Raw genomic sequence first — 14,429 nt, forward strand, 5'->3', positions numbered from 1 at the left:
ATACAGAATGAAGCAGGGCAAAGACTAATAGAGTTTTTCCAAGAAAATGTAGTGGTCATAGCAAACACCCTCTTCCAACAACACAAGAGAAGACTCTACACATGGACATCACCAGATGGTCAACACCAAAATCAGATTGATTATGTTCTCTGCAGCCAAAGATGGAGAAGCTCTATACAGTCAACAAAAACAAGACCAGGAGCTGACTGTGGCTCAGATCATGAACTCCTTATTACCAAATTCAGACTTAAATTGAAGAAAGTAGGGAAAACCACTAGACCATTCAGCTATGATGTAAATCAAATCCCTTATGATTATACAGTGGAAGTGAGAAATAGATTTAAGGGCCTAGATCTGAGAGACAGAGTGCCTGATGAACTATGGACTGAGGTTCCTGACATTGTACAGGAGACAGGGATCAAGACCATCCCCATGGAAAAGAAATGCAAAAAAGCAAAATGGCTGTCTGGAGGCATTACAAATAGCTGTGAAAAGAAGAGAAGCAAAAAGCAAAGGAGAAAAGGAAAGAAATAAGCATCTGAATGCAGAGTTCCAAAGAATAGCAAGAAGAGATAAGAAAGCCTTCTTCAGCGATCAATGCAAAGAAATAGAAGAAAACAACAGAATGGGAAAGACTAGAGATCTCTTCAAGAAAATTAGAGATACCAAGGGGACATTTCATGCAAAGATGGGCTCGATAAAGGACAGAAATGGTATGGACCTAACAGAAGCAGAAGATATCAAGAAGAGGTGGCAAGAATACACAGAAGAACTGTATAAAAAAGATCTTCATGACCCAGATAATCACGATGGTGTGATCACTGACCTAGAACCAGACATCCTGGAATGTGAAGTCAAGTGGGCCTTAGAAAGCATCACTACGAACAAAGCTAGTGGAGGTGATGGAATTCCAGTGGAGCTATTCCAAATCCTGAAAGATGATATTGTGAAAATGCTACACTCAATACGCCAGCAAATTTGGAAAACTCAGCAGTGGCCACAAGACTGGAAAAGGTCAGTTTTCATTCCAATCCCAAAGAAAGACAATAATGCCAAACAATGCTCAAACTACTGCACAATTGCACTCATCTCACATGCTAGTAAAGTAATGCTCAAAATTCTCCAAGCCTGGCTTCAGCAATATGTGAACCGTGAACTTCCTGATGTTCAAGCTGGTTTTAGAAAAGGCAGAGGAACCAGAGATCAAATTGCCAACATCCTCTGGATCATGGAAAAAGCAAGAGAGTTCCAGAAAAACATCTATTTCTGCTTTATTGACTATGCCAAAGCCTTTGACTGTGTGGATCACAATAAACTGTGGGAAATTCTGAAAGAGATGGGAATACCAGACCACCTCACCTGCCTCTTGAGAAACCTATATGCAGGTCAGGAAGCAACAGTTAGAACTGGACATGGAACAACAGACTGGTTCCAAATAGGAAAAGGAGTACATCAAGGCTGTATATTGTCACCCTGTTTATTTAACTTATATGCAGAGTACATCATGAGAAACGCTGGGCTGGAAGAAACACAAGCTGGAATCAAGATTGCCAGGAGAAATATCAGTAACCTCAGATATGCAGATGACACCACCCTTATGGCAGAAAGTGAAGAGGAACTAAAAAGCCTGTTGATGAAAGTGAAAGAGGAGAGTGAAAAAGTTGGCTTAAAGCTCAACATTCACAAAACGAAGATCATGGCATCTGGTCCCATCACTTCATGGGAAATAGATGGGGAAACAGTGTCAGACTTTATTTTTTTGGGCTCCAAAATCACTGCAGATGGTGACTGCAGCCATGAAATTAAAAGACGCTTATTCCTTGGAAGGAAAGTTATGACCAACCTAAATAGCATATTCAAAAGCAGAGACATTACTTTGCCAACAAAGGTCCGTCTAGTCAAGGCTATGGCTTTTCCTCTGGTCATGTATGGATGTGAGAGTTGGACTGTGAAGAAGGCTGAGTGCTGAAGAATTGATATTTTTGAACTGTGGTGTTGGAGAAGACTCTTGAGAGTCCCTTGGGCTGCAAGGACATCCAACAAGTCCATTCTGAAGGAGATCAGCCCTGGGGTTTCCTTGGAAGGAATGATGCTGAAGCTGAAACACCAGTACTTTGGCCACCTCATGTGAAGAGTTGACTCATTGGAAAAGACTCTGATGCTGGGAGGGATTGGGCACAGGAGGAGAAGGGGACGACAGAGGATGAGATGGCTGGATGGCATCACTGACTCGATGGACGTGAGTCTGAGTGAACTCCGGGAGTTGGTGATGGACAGGGAGGCCTGGCGTGCTGTGATTCATGGGGTCACAAAGAGTTGGACACGACTGAGCGACTGAACTGAACTGAACTGAACTGAATGTTTTACACCAAGCATGTGCTACTATCAAATGTAAGTTCCATGAAGACAGATGCATTTTTTTGTTCCCTTATGTATTTGAAGTGCCCAGAACAGTGCTTTGTATATAGTAGATGTATAATACATAGTTTTAATTAATTTATTTAGTTTTGGCTATGCTAGGTCCTCGTTGCTGTGCATGGCCTTTCTCTAGCTGCGGCAAGCAGGGGCTACTCTTCATTGCAGTGCTTAGGCTTCTCATTGCGGTGGCTTCTGTTGTTGCAGAGCACAGGTCCTAGGCATGTGGGCTCAGTAGTTGTGACACATGGGCTTAGCTGTCCCGAGACATGTGGAATCTTCCTGGACCAAGGATCAAGCCCTTGGTCCCCCTGCAATGGCAGGCAGATTTTTAACCACTGAACTACCAGGAAGCCCTTAATAAATATTTTTGAATTAATCTTTATAATGTAAAAAATAAAATGAAGAATAAATATGTCAAAATTCCATTTATTATTCTTTCTGGATTACATATAATATTCATCCCTTCCTTTAGACCACCTGTGGCTAAAATGGTCAGCAGTGGTCATACCTACAAAGTCTTACCTGGCTCTTGATTTTCTTTTTATGCTCAACTTTACAAAGACTTGCCTTCTATTCTTTCCTTTCACTTCTCCCAGCAGACATTGATAGGAAGACTGGTACAGAGGAATTTCCAGAAATTGGCATCACAATCATGGTAGAATAAGATGTTTCTTGTTTTTGTCTGCCCCATCAACATCATTAGCTTGGCATCTGTTTACAAACAAAGGTGTCTTTGTGGGAGCTGTGGGATACAGCACCATATGTCAAGGGGCTCAGGAGAAGGCTTTCCAACTGTGCATCAGGTAATACGCATTTAGACCTTGATTCTGGCCACGGATCCTCCAGTGATCTGTGATCTAGCTCCAGCTTCTCTTGGCTGCGGCCCAGGAGCCTTGGAAAGCACTGTCTTAGAAAACTACCAATGGATGACAAGAGACTTTTGTGGAAGTCCAAGTTTCCAGTGAGGTTCTAGCATGTTACTGGATGGGGAAAATATATGTGTGTGTGTGTGTGTGTGCACATATGAGTTTAGATGTTTCAAAGGGGGTACGAATACAGCTTGACTTTACTTGCATCTCCCATCCCCCAAAGTAGCACAGTAAGGCCAAGAGAGGTCTTCTTGGTCTACGCTCTTTTTGAAGGAATGAGAGCATGTGAGTGAACACAGCTTCTCCAGCTCTGAGATACTGACGAAAACGCCCTCTCCTGCTGTAGCAGAAGGAAGGCGCTTTGGCAGATGACAAGTGAGCATGCACGGAACGCCTGCCCAACTTGGCTTGCCCGTATGTGTCCAAACTTGAGCTTGAGCGCCACCTTTGGGAAAGAGAGACAGTCAGCCCTAGGCCAGGTTCATTGCAGAATCCAGTTCAGTTCATTTCGGACACTCAGTCGTGTCCGACTCTTTGCGACCCCATGGACTGCAGCACGCCAGGCTTTCCTATCCATCACTAACTCCAGGAGCTTGCTCAAATTCATTGAGTCGGTGATGTCATCCAACCATCTTAACCTCCGTCGTCCCCTTCTCCTCCTGCCTTCAATCTTTCCCAGCATCAGGGTCTTTTCCAATTAGTCAGTTCTTCGCATCAAGTGGCCAAAATATGGCAGTTTCAGCTTCAGCATCAGTTCTTTCAAAGACTATTCAGGACTGATCTCCTTTAGGATAGACTGATTGGATCTCCTTGCAGTGCAAGGGACTGTCAAGAGTCTTCTCCAACACCACAGTTCAAAAGCATCAATTCTTCGGCGCTCAGCTTTCTTTACGGTCCGACTCTCACATCCATACATGACTACTGGAAAAACCATAGCTTTGACAAGACAGATGTTTGTTGGCAAAGTAATGTCTCTGCTTCTTAATACGCTGTCTAGGTTGGTCATAGCTTTTCTTGCAAGGAGAGTCTTTTAATTTCATGGCTGCTGTCACCATCTGCAGTGATTTTGGAGCCCCCCAAAATAAAGTCTGTCACTGTTTCCATTGTTTCCCCATCTACTTGCCATTAAGTGATGGGACCAGATGCCATGATCTTAGTTTTCTGAATGTTGAATTTTAAGCCAACCTTTTCACTCCCCTCTTTCACTTTCATCAAGAGGCCCTTTAGCTCTTCTTTGCTTTCTGCCATAAAGATAGTGTGTCATCTGCATATCTGAGGTTATTGATATTTATCCCAGCAATCTTGATTCCAACCTGTGCTTCATCCAGCCTGGCATTTTGCATGATGTACTCTGCATACAAGTTAAATATGCAGGGTGACAATATACAGCCTTGATGTACTCCTTTCCCAATTTGGAACCAGTCCATTGTTCCATGTCTGGTTCTAACTGTTGCTTCTTGACATGCATACAGATTTCTTAGGAGGCAGGTCAGGTGGTCTGGTATTCCCATCTCTTAAGAAGCCAGAGAAGGCATATGAACTGGAGAATTCAACCACAGAGGGAACAAGAATGGAGTAGGTGTGTCCATAGCCTGCCGAGAGAGCCTCCGAATCTCTCGGGGGGCTGAGGAAAGACATTTATCTTCACAGAGTAAAGCCTGGTGGAGGTGATTGCTGTTTCAAATGAGAAGTCAATGATGTAACTTCAAAGAACATGAAAAATCTAGGAGGAGCATGAAAACCTGACAGCACACAACACACTGGGTAAAGTTAGTATCTAGTCAATTTCAGAATGCTCTCACACTGTAATTTGGTGGTGTGTTAACCACTTAACTCTAGAATAAAGTTTAAAGGATAAGAGTGTTAAAAAATAACTATAGCTACAATAATGTGTATGAATACACAGTATAAAAAGAGCTAAATTGTTAAAAACATTAAAAGGGTGGTAAATGGGTACTTTATGCATGCAATCAGTTATGTGGCTATAATCATAAAAGACTGTTCTGTCTATAAGATGTTTTATGTTAAGCCTCTTGGTAGCCACAAAGCAAAAACCTATGGTAGATTCACAAAAGATAAAGAGAAGCAAATCAAAGCATACAAGTACAAAAAAAATCACCAGTCCACAAAGGAAGGTAACAAGAGAGGTAGAAAGGAATGAGGGAACTTCAAAACAGCCATAAAACAATGAATAAGATTGCATTAATAAGTTCTTACCTATTAATAATCCTCTATTTGGAAATAGATTAAATTCTCCAGCCAAAAGTCATAGTGGCTGGATGGGAAAAAAAAAGAACCAACTGTATGCTGCTTATAACAGGCTCACTTCAGATTAAATAACACATATAAGCTCAAAATGAAGAATGGAGAAATATATTTGATACAAATGGAAACCAAAAGAGAGCAAGGTGAGCTATACTTGTATCAGACAAAATAGCCCATTTAAGCCAAAAGTAATGACTAAAGACAAAAATGGTTATGTAACCGTAAAAGTATGAATTCATGAAAAAAATGTAACAATCAACACATACCTACCTAAACATATTTTTCAAATACTAACAGATCTGAAGGGAGAAATGGACAGCAATTCAGTAATAGTAGAAGACTTCAATATCCCACTTTCAACAATAGAGGGATCCTCCAGAGAGAAAATCAGCAAAGAGACATTAGACTTGAACTATACTTTACCCTAAGTGAGGCTCACAGACATATACAGAAGACTCCAACCAACACATCTTCTACCTGGGACATTCTCCAGGACAATTATATCATAGGTCATAGAACAAGTGTTTACAAATATAAGAAGATTGACATTATACCAAGTACTTCAATATCACAATAGTATAAAACTAGAAATGAATAACAGTATGCCAACTGGAAAAATAATAAATATGTGGAAATTAAGTAACATACTACAGAAGAACTAATGATCAAAGAAGAAATCAAAAGAGAAGTTCAGTTTAGTTCAGTTCAGTCGCTCAGTCGTGTCCAGCTCTTTGCGACCCCATGAATCGCAGCATGCCAGGCCTCCCTGTCCATCACCAACTCCCGGAGTTCACTCAGACTCACGTCCATTGAGTCAGTGATGCCATCCAGCCATCTCATTCTCTGTCGTCCCCTTCTCCTTCTGCCCCCAATCCCTCCCAGCATCAGAGTCTTTTCCAATGAGTCAACTCTTTGTGTGAGGTGGCCAAAGTACTGGAGTTTCAGCTTTAGCATCATTCCTTCCAAAGAAATCCCAGGGCTGATCTCCTTCAGAATGGACTGGTTGGATCTCCTTGCAGTCCAAGGGACTCTCAAGAGTCTTCTCCAACACCACAGTTCAAAAGCATCAATTCTTCGGTGCTCAGCCTTCTTCACAGTCCAACTCTCACATCCATACATGACCAGAGGAAAAGCCATAGCCTTGACTAGACGGACCTTTGTTGGCAAAGTAATGTCTCTGCTTTTGAATATGCTATCTAGGTTGGTCATAACTTTCCTTCCAAGGAGTAAGCATCTTTTAATTTCATGGCTGCAATCACCATCTGCAGTGATTTTGGAGCCCCCAAAAATAAAGTCTGACACTGTTTCCACTGTTTCCCCATCTATTTCCCATGAAAGTGATGGGACTGGATGCCATGATCTTCGTTTTCTGAATGTTGAGCTTTAAGCCAATTTTTTCACTCTCCTCTTTCACTTTCATCAAGAGGCTTTTTAGTTCCTCTTCACTTTCTGCCATAAGGGTGGTGTCATTTGCATATCTGAGGTTATTGATGTTTCTCCCGGCAATCTTGATTCCAGCTTGTGTTTCTTCCAGTCCAGCGTTTCTCATGATGTACTCTGCATATAAGTTAAATAAACAGGGTGACAATATACAGCCTTGATGTACTCCTTTTCCTATTTGGAACCAGTCTGTTGTTCCATGTCCAGTTCTAACTGTTGCTTCCTGACCTGCATACGGATTTCTCAAGAGGCGGGTCAGGTGGTCTGGTATTCCCATCTCTTTCAGAATTTCCCACAGTTTATTGTGATCCACACAGTCAAAGGCTTTGGCATAGTCAATAAAGCAGAGAAGTAAAAATATCTTAAAACAAACAAAAATGAAAAAACAACATACCAAAACATATGGATACAGCAGAAGCAGTTCAAAGAGGAAAGTTTATAGTGATAAATGCCTTCATTAAGAAAAAAGAAAGATCTCAAATAAGCAATCTAATTTTACAATTTAAGGAGCTAGAAAAAGAACAAACTAAGCCCAAAGTTAGCAACAAAAGGAAATAAAGAACAGAGCGGAAAGAATGACAGAGAGACCAGAAAAACAATAGAAAATAGAAAAGATCATGGAAACTAGGAACTGTTTTTATTAAAGATAGAGAAAATTGACAAACTTTTAACTAGACTAAGAAAAAAAGAGAGAAAAGAAATAAAAAGTCAGAAATTAAAGAGGAGACCTTACAACTGATACCTCACAAATACAAAGAATCATAGGAAATTACTATGAACACCAACAAACTGGATATCCTAGAAGAACTGGAAAATTCCTAGAAACAGACAACCTACCAAGAATGAATCATGAAAAAATAGAAAATCTGAACAGACTGATAATGAGTATGATTAAACCAGTAATCCAAGACCTGCCTAAAAAGAAAAACCAAGGACCAGATGATTTTGCTGGTGAATTCTACCAATCATTTAAAGAATGATTAACACGAATCCTACATAACTCTTCCCCCAAAAAAATGAAGAGAAGGGAACACTCATAGAATCATTTTATGAAGTCAGTTTTACCCTGATACCAAAGCAAGATAAGGACACTGTAAAAAAAAGAAAACCACAGGCCAATGTCTCTGAGGAATTCAAGTGCAAAAATTCTCAACAAAATTCTAACAAACTGAATTCAGCAGTACATGAAAAGGATCCTACACCATGATCAAACAGGTTTTATCCCTGGTGTATAAGGATGTTTCAAGATATGCAATTCAAAACATGTGACACACCACATTAATAGAAAATAAGGTAAAAATTATTAAATAATTTAATAGGTTCATATAATAATTTGACAAAGCCCAAAATCTTTTTATGACAAAAACTCTCAGCTAATTTAGTATAGAAGGAAATGCGTGTGTTCTAAGTTGCTTCAGTCATGTCCGACTCTTTGCATACCTATGGACTATAGCCCACCAGGCTCCTCTGTCCATGGGATTCTTCAGGCAAGAATACTGGAGTGGATTGCTGTGCCCTCCTCCAGGGGATCTTCTCAACCCAGGGATCGAATTATTATATCTCCTGCATTGGTAGGTGAATTCTTTGCCACTAGCACCATCTAGGAAGCCCATAGAAGGAAAATACATCAACATAATAAAGGTCATATATGACAAGCCATGCTAATATACTCAGTGGTGGGAGGTTGAAAGCTTTCTCTGTAAGATTAGGAACAAAACAAGATGCCAACTTTCACCACTCTTATAAACATAGTGCTGGGAGTCCTAGCCACAGAAATCAGGCAGAACAAAGAAAGAAAGAAACAAAACAAAAACAGCAATAAATATCCAAACAGGAAAGTTAGAAGGAAACTTTCTTTGTCTGCAGATGGTATGATCTTATACATACAATCCTAAAGGCTCCACCAAAAAATTGTTAGAACTAATCTACAAATTCAGTGAAGTTGCAGGATTAAAAAATCAACATACTGAAATCAGTTGTGTTTTTATACAGTAACAACAAATGACCTGAAAAAGAAATAAAGGAAATAATCCCATTAACCATAGCACCAAAAACAATAAAACATTTAGGAATAAATTTAACTATGGTTGCAAAAGATCTGTATATAGAAAATTATAAGATACTGATAAAAGAAATCAAAGAAGACACAAATAAATGGAAGAATAGCTAGTGTTCATGGATCAGAAGAATTAATATAGTTAAATGTTCATTCTATACAAAGCCTTCTATATATTAAGTGCAACCCCTAACAAAACCTCATTGACCTTTTTCACAGAAGTAGGAAAAAGTCCTAAAAATCCCAAAATTTGTATGGAATCAAAAAAGACCCAAATAGTAAAGCAATCCTGAAAGAGAAGAACAAAGCTGGTGGCATCACATTGTACTACAAAGATTCAGTAATCAGAGCAATATGGTATTGGCATAAAAGAAGACCAGTGGAACAGAATTGATAGCCCAGAAATAAACTCAAACATGCACAGTCAGCTAATACGTGACAAGAGATCCAAAAATACTTAGTGAGGAAAGGATGGTCTCTTCAATAAATGATGTTACGGAAAATAGATAACCACATTCACGAAAAGTGAAATTGGATCCTTATCTTACAGCACTCTTAAAACGCCACTTGATTCCTGGTCCCGGAGGATCCCTGAGGCTGTGGGACAACTAAGGCTCACATGCTGCAACTCCTGAGGTCCGTGTGCCTGCAGCCTGTGCTCTGCCGCAAGAGAAGTGGCTGAAATAAGAATGGAGCAGTAAACGGTAGAAGTGAGCAGTAGCCCTCCCTCGCTGCTGCTAGAAAAAGCCCACATGCAGCAACAAAGACCCAGCATAGCCAAAAACAAATAAATTGTTCATAAAGACTTAAACAGAAAACCTGAAACCTTAAAACTTGTCGAGGTATCATAGGGGAAATCTCCTTAACACTGGTCTTGCCAATGATATTTTGGCATATGACACAAAAAACCCAAGCAACAAAAGCAAAAGTTAGTAAGTGGGGTTATATAAAAAATAATGCTTCTGTATTGCAAAGGAAACAATCACCCAAATGGAAAGGTAACCTATAGAATGTGAGAAAATATTTGCAAATCATATATCTTATAAAAGATATATGAGGGCTCATATCAAAATACATAAAGAACTCATAGTAGCAACAAAATCTAATTAAGAAATAGAGGAACTGAACAGATATACTTTCCTAAAGAAGACATACAAATGACCAACAGGTACAAGAAAAGATACCAACATCACTAATCACAAGGGAACTCTAAACCCAACCACAATGGGATAGAACTTTACACCTGTTGGAATGGCTGTCACCAAAAAGACAAGAGATAACAAGCATTTGTGAGGAGGTGGATGTGCACTGCTGATGGGAAGGTAACTTGTTGCAGTCACTAGGGAAAGTAGTATTTACTGGAGGTTCCTCAAAAAGCTAAAAATGGAATGACTACATGATCCACTCATCCCCTTTCTGGGTATGTATATCCAAAGGAAACAAAATCAGGATCCTGATGAGATATCTGCACTCCCATGTTCATTGCAGCATTATTCATAACAGACAAGATATGGAAACAACCCTTGTGTCAGTCAACAGATGAATGGACAAAGAAGACGAGGTGCGTGCATGCCTGTGCTGAGTTGCTTCAGTCATGGCCGACTCTTTGTGACCCTATGGACCGTATCCTGCCAAGCTCCCCTGTCCATGGGATTCTCTAGGCAAGAATACTGGCGTGGGTTGCATGCCCTCCTCCAGGCGATCTTCCCAACCCAGGGATCAAATCCATGTGTCTTACATCTCTTGCATTGGCAGGCAGATTCTTTACCACTAACTCCGTGTATATATACTCAGTGGAATACCACTCAGCCGTGAGAAAGAAAGAAATCCTGCCATTTGCAACAACATGGGCAGACCTTCAGAAAAGCTGAATTCATTGAAACAGAGAGTAGAATGATAGTTGCCAGGGCTGGGATGTGGGGGAAAAGAAGAGAGGTCAAAGGGCACACTGTGAACTTAAGAGGTGCCGGAAGAGTAGATCTTAAATGCTGTCATCAGGAAAAGAAATGGTAATTATGCAATGTGATGCAGGTATTAACTAATGTTCCCATAGCAATTATTTCACAGTATATAAGTATATTAAATCAACACATTGTGTACCTTAACTTACAAGATATGTTTATTATATATCAATAAAGGTTGTGGGGGAGAGACAAAATGTTTTCACTTTCACTTTTTGAGAAAGCGACACCACTTCCCTGGTGGCTGAATTTGGTTAATTGGTTAATCGTCTCAGGATTGAGCCTGTAGCTTTAGGCCATTGCAAGTTCTAGGTTTGCCCCTGAACCTCAGCGTTTGGGTTTGTGTCAGGGGTGGTAGGCTGCAGTCCACGGGGTCGCTAAGAGTCGGACTCGACTGAGCGACTTCACTTTCACTTTTCACTTTCATGCATTGGAGAAGGAAATGGCAACCCACTCCAGAATTCTTGCCTGGAGAATCCCAGGGACAGGGGAGCCTGGTGGGCTGCCGTTTATGGGGTCGCACAGAGTCGGCCACGACTGAAGCGATTTAGCAGCAGCAGCAGCAGCAGCAGGGGCAAATCGCAATATTGACGCCTCAACCACGGTAGAGCCTGGCTTGCTGCTGTCCCCTAGTGGTGAGTGAATGGCAAAGGCCCCACTGCTTTTCTTCTGGAAGGAGAGAGACCCAAACATCCAGCCTGGAGGTTAACAAAGGCTGAAATTGTCTGGACTACTGAAGTCCGTCACAACCCGTCTACTCCCCACAACCCTCTCCAAATAATTGAGTCAGGCAAGAGGAAGGGTCAGGCCCGGCACTGGGAGGGTGGGCTGAGATGGGATCCCTCAACTGAGGTGCCAGATCTGAGCCCTTTCCTAGTCAGTACCATCTCCCTACTTGCATGGATGTGAAATGAACACTACATAGAAGGTGGACAGAGTGGATCTTCTGGCAGGAACCCAAGTCCAAACTGTGTGGGAAATTTGTGGGAAAACAAAAATTGTTTTTGTTGTACTTGACTTTTGCAAATGACTTTTGTTGGCTGTTGGTTTTAGAGGCGGTGACTCTAGTGGACCCTTGTACTTTGGTTCGACTCTAAAGTCTACAGGATTTTTTGACGCCCAAAATCCTTTTTTTGATTTCCTTTCCTCTCCCTTTTTCTTTCTTCCAACTTACTTTTCTTCCGTGCATTCTCCTGCTCTGATAGCTCTGAGCCTCTGCACCATCATCATATTTTCTAAGCCTAAAACCAAGACCCTTGTAGCATTTGAGCAATATGGCATAAATGTTGTTTAGTCACTAAGTAAAGTCTGCAATCCTATGGACTGTAGCCAGCCTGCCTCTTCTTGTCTGGATTTCCAGACAAGAATATTGGATTGGGTTGCCATTTCCTCCTCCAGGGGATCTTCCCCACCCAGGGATTGAACCTGAGTTTCCTGCATTGGCAGGTAGAAGAGGGAAGAGGGAAGGGTTGACTTGAGACTTGGGGGGAAAATTCCATGATCTGAAGCTGCTAGAATTTTCTGAGAGTCAAACACTATTTTTTGATTTTCTTCCTGTTCCCCTTCTTCCCTTTTCTTCTCCTTCTTCTCTTTTCAGGGAAGGGTTGTGAGTAAATGAGGAAAGGCGATTAGTCATGAAGTCTCTGTCTCTCTGATGATTTTCCTTCTTGGTCTAGCTAAGGAACTGCACTTTGGTCTTTAGTTGCAGGGTCCTTTCAACTGTCCACGTTCACTCCACCACTAGGCTCAGCCCCTCATCACATCACACTCCGGATGCCCCAATCTCTGGGCTACTTCAGTGCCTACCAGGGGTCTGAGTAGCTCCTTGCTCCTGCCCCAGGATCCCTGTGTTTAAAATATTAAGGCAAACGAAAGACATTTAAATATCTTTATTAGAATGGTTTATATAATTTGTGGTGGAAAGATGTGTGAGAACGGAAAGATGTAAAATTTCAAGATAAGGTGTTGAGAGACAATTTTCATCTTTGATCCTTATGAACTCATCTAAAAACCCTGATATAGGGACTTCCTTGGTGATCCAGTGGTTAAGAATTTGCCTTGCAATGCAGTGGACATGGATTCCATCCCTGGTTTGGGGCAACTACTCAGGCCACACACACACCGAAGATCCTGTGTCTGGCAACTAATACCCCAGGAAAGCAAACAAATAAGCATTAAAAAAAAAAAAAAAACTAATACATATAAAACAAACATTCTCAAAATATCCTGAAAACAAAAAGAAAAATTTGAGTATTTACATACTAAGGAAATCTAGATTTATTCCACTATGATTGTTAAACAGATTGCAATAAGTAAATATAATGTTGACTGGTGCCACTGTCGTATTTCTTTTGATGGTTTTTAGGAACAGAAATGGGATAGCTCAATCATGTAAACATAAAGTAATTTATTAGGGGATAACACATAACTTGTGCGGTGCCCTGGGGCCCCAGTGTGCGGCTCAGCGTCTGGTCCAATTTCACTGAGTGCCAAGACTGAAGGAAAGGGATCCTGCAATGGAGAATCTATTCCAGTCTACACAGAAGTGAATTGTTGCTCTCGTCTGATTGATCCCAAAGTGGCTGTCTTCCAGATGCAGACATACCTGGCCAACAGGAAAACAAAGACTGTGAGGCTGGAGGTGGCCAACGTGACTGGGAACCACATCACCTCCAGGAGTACCAACAGCTGGAAAGGGAAGATCCTTAGGATCCCGCCAGTGACGCCAACCATCCTGAACTGCTGCAGCGTAAAGGGGACTACTCTTTAGCTGTGTCTGTTCACATTCCGGGTGCTAAAACAAGTTGATGCTTGAGCTCCTGCTAGTGATTAGCACGATTCCATTAAGAACTCCAGAATATCCAGGCGGTTCATATGAGCTGGTTGACACTGACTCTGCCAGATCAGCCGGAAACACCACCAAACTATGAAAATGTGGCATGGGAGGAAGAATTCTCTAGACACACTTCTTACCTTCAACCCCCTGGGAGGGGGAGTCATGCCATCCTTTGTTTGCCTTGCCTCAGGAATCAGATTTCAGACTCTGCCTCTTTATTCAGAGGTAAATTCACATCCTAGAGATGTAGAAGAGACCCAGCCTGTTTCCTCCATTCTCTGAACGTGTTTCAGAAATCACTGTGTCCATCATCAAATTAGAACGTTGGTTCTTTACCCCGCCCTTTTGAGCAAGAGGGAGGGCAGATGAGCTTAAGGTCATAAATATATATCAGCACTGAAGATGACAGAAGTTAAAGAATTTGTTACTTACCAGTGGGGCAACAGGATTGTTGCACAAGTTTGTGATGTGGTCTTGTGCCCCTTTTGAATGAGAGGGCAAAGATGTGAAAAGTCACAGAATGTAATGGAAGTCCTGATGTGATAAAGTGGAGGGGTGCCTGTGTTGACCCAAGAGAAAGTGCC

The 14,429-nt window shown here is 41.3% G+C and overlaps 1 pseudogene; it reads left to right on the forward strand.

Annotated features, from left to right (window-relative positions):
• Positions 1–14,127, forward strand: part of LOC109574689 (arrestin domain-containing protein 4 pseudogene) — a 31,916-nt pseudogene extending 17,789 nt beyond the window's left edge.
• Positions 14,128–14,429: the final 302 nt, after the last annotated feature.

The sequence above is a fragment of the Bos indicus genome, chromosome 20 (genome assembly GCF_029378745.1).
Source record: "Bos indicus isolate NIAB-ARS_2022 breed Sahiwal x Tharparkar chromosome 20, NIAB-ARS_B.indTharparkar_mat_pri_1.0, whole genome shotgun sequence".
NCBI lineage: Eukaryota > Metazoa > Chordata > Mammalia > Artiodactyla > Bovidae > Bos > Bos indicus.